Source organism: Procambarus clarkii, chromosome 47 (genome assembly GCF_040958095.1).
Source record: "Procambarus clarkii isolate CNS0578487 chromosome 47, FALCON_Pclarkii_2.0, whole genome shotgun sequence".
In the NCBI taxonomy this organism is placed as follows: Eukaryota; Metazoa; Arthropoda; class Malacostraca; order Decapoda; family Cambaridae; genus Procambarus; species Procambarus clarkii.
The window spans coordinates 14,584,996-14,588,612 of record NC_091196.1 but is presented as its reverse complement, the minus strand read 5'-3'; positions in this window follow the sequence as shown (position 1 = coordinate 14,588,612).

The window sequence follows — 3,617 nt, the reverse complement described above, 5'->3', positions numbered from 1 at the left end:
ATATATATATATATATATATATATATATATATATATATATATAACTGAAAACTCACACCCCAGAAGTGACTCGAACCCATACTCCCACAACTGGTATGTACAGGGACGCCTTAATCCGCTTGACCATCACGACCGGACATAAGGAAGTGATAGCCGAGGCTATATGAACCACTTCCCCGCCGGCACTCGGATGGTAATCTTGGGCATAGCATTTTATCAAATCACCTCATTCTTTGGGGCACACGTGAGGAACACAAATGCAAACAAGCCTGAATGGTCCCCAGGACTATATACAACTGAAAACTCACACCCCAGAAGTGACTCGAACCCATACTCCCACAACTGGTATGTACAGGGACGCCTTAATCCGCTTGACCATCACGACCGGACATAAGGAAGTGATAGCCGAGGCTATATGAACCACTTCCCCGCCGGCACTCGGATGGTAATCTTGGGCATAGCATTTTATCAAATCACCTCATTCTTTGGGGCACACGTGAGGAACACAAATGCAAACAAGCCTGAATGGTCCCCAGGACTATATACAACTGAAAACTCACACCCCAGAAGTGACTCGAACCCATACTCCCACAACTGGTATGTACAGGGACGCCTTAATCCGCTTGACCATCACGACTGGACATAAGGAAGTGATAGCCGAGGCTATATGAACCACTTCCCCGCCGGCACTCGGATGGTAATCTTGGGCATAGCATTTTATCAAATCACCTCATTCTTTGGGGCACACGTGAGGAACACAAATGCAAACAAGCCTGAATGGTCCCCAGGACTATATACAACTGAAAACTCACACCCCAGAAGTGACTCGAACCCATACTCCCACAACTGGTATGTACAGGGACGCCTTAATCCGCTTGACCATCACGACCGGACATAAGGAAGTGATAGCCGAGGCTATATGAACCACTTCCCCGCCGGCACTCGGATGGTAATCTTGGGCATAGCATTTTATCAAATCACCTCATTCTTTGGGGCACACGTGAGGAACACAAATGCAAACAAGCCTGAATGGTCCCCAGGACTATATACAACTGAAAACTCACACCCCAGAAGTGACTCGAACCCATACTCCCACAACTGGTATGTACAGGGACGCCTTAATCCGCTTGACCATCACGACCGGACATAAGGAAGTGATAGCCGAGGCTATATGAACCACTTCCCCGCCGGCACTCGGATGGTAATCTTGGGCATAGCATTTTATCAAATCACCTCATTCTTTGGGGCACACGTGAGGAACACAAATGCAAACAAGCCTGAATGGTCCCCAGGACTATATCACGTGTGCCCCAAAGAATGAGGTGATTTGATAAAATGCTATGCCCAAGATTACCATCCGAGTGCCGGCGGGGAAGTGGTTCATATAGCCTCGGCTATCACTTCCTTATGTCCGGTCGTGATGGTCAAGCGGATTAAGGCGTCCCTGTACATACCAGTTGTGGGAGTATGGGTTCGAGTCACTTCTGGGGTGTGAGTTTTCAGTTGTATATAGTCCTGGGGACCATTCAGGCTTGTTTGCATTTGTGTTCCTCACGTGTGCCCCAAAGAATGAGGTGATTTGATAAAATGCTATGCCCAAGATTACCATCCGAGTGCCGGCGGGGAAGTGGTTCATATAGCCTCGGCTATCACTTCCTTATGTCCGGTCGTGATGGTCAAGCGGATTAAGGCGTCCCTGTACATACCAGTTGTGGGAGTATGGGTTCGAGTCACTTCTGGGGTGTGAGTTTTCAGTTGTATATAGTCCTGGGGACCATTCAGGCTTGTTTGCATATATATATATACATATATATATATATTTTGGTAGCAGTCTTTCTTGTAAACATATGTTGTTAAATATGACCGAAAAAGTAAGATTAGTAATTCTAACACGAATTTTCTCAATATTTCTTATGTTTCTTTTTACTGTCGATGGTAATTGAAAAATCATTTCTACAAAATTAATTTTTATTTCTAGTCTGACGCGACGCTTGAACGCGTTTCGTAATAATTTATTACATTTTCAAAGACTTTAGTTTACACACACAACTGTAACCTGAAAACACTAAACAGAGTTTTACTTATGCTAACACTAAACAACTTATCCGTCTTATATACTCGAACTTGGGTGAGGTGATATGGTGAAGCAGTTTTGGATGAGGTGAACAAACTTTTGACAAAATCAAGACAGAACACGGAACAATGGGTATTAATTGGATATATGAGAGCATAAGAATGGAAGTAATTGCATAGGGCCTATTAGCCCATACTTCCTCTTGATGCTTCTATATTGGTACGGAGTCTTGAAGTGGGTAGAATATAGTTGTGCATTAATTGGCTGTTGATTGCTGGTGTTGACTTTTTGATGTGTAGTGCCTCGCTGATGTCAAGCCGCCTGCTATCGCTGTATCTAACGATGATTTTTGTGTTGTTTGTTAAGACTTCTCTGGTTATGGTCTGGTTGTGGGAAGAGATTATATGTTCCTTAATGGAGCCCTGTTGCTTATGCATTGTCAATCGCCTGGAAAGAGATGTTGTTGTCTTGCCTATATACTGAGTTCTTTGGAGCTTACAGTCCCCAAGTAGGCATTAGAAGGCATAGACGACGTTGGTCTCCTTTAAGGCGTTCTGCTTGGTGTCTGGAGAGTTTCTCATGAGTAGGTTGGCCGTTTTTTGGGTTTTATAGTAAATGGTTAATTGTATCTTCTGATTTTTGTCTGTAGGGATAACGTTCCTATTAACAATATCTTTCAGGACCCTTTCCTCCGTTTTATGAGCTGTGGAAAAGAATTTTACAGGAACTTCTTTTCCACAGCTCATAAAACGGAGGAAAAGGTCCTGAAATTCTATATAATCGAATAACTATTTCCCTGTGGATTCCTTTTTGGGATGTTTAACCTTTCTAACTTGGTGGCCTGAAGATACCATAATGCAGAGGGCGAACCTGTTGCTACTCTCTGGCTATCACAGATTGATGACGATTAAGCCAACCAAGAGGTGGCATGGGCATGAATAGCCCGTAATGGCTATGACAATTGTTGTTGTTTTTGTTTAAGATTCGCTACTTGGAACACAAAGTTGTAAGTAGCACGGGCTATGGTGAACCCGTGGTGGACTTACCTGGCACAGGAGTGGGGCTGTAACTGAGCTATTGCAATGTCGCTGTTGTTTAAGATTCAGCTAGTAGGAACAAACAGTTCCAAGTAGTACGGGCTATGGTGAACCCGTATTGGACTGGCACAGAGCGAGGCAAGTAGCACGGGCTATGGTGAGCCCGTAGTGGACTTACCTGGCACAGAGCGAGGCAAGTAGTACGGGCTATGGTGAACCCGTATTGGACTGGCACAGAGCGAGGCAAGTAGCACGGGCTATGGTGAGCCCGTAGTGGACTGGCACAGAGCGAGGCAAGTAGTACGGGCTATGGTGAGCCCGTAGTGGACTTACCTGGCACAGAGCGAGGCAAGTAGTACGGGCTATGGTGAGCCCGTTGTGGACTGGCACAGAGCGAGGCAAGTAGTACGGGCTATGGTGAGCCCGTAGTGGACTTACCTGGCACAGAGCGAGGCAAGTAGTACGGGCTATGGTGAGCCCGTAGTGGACTTACCTGGCACAGAGCG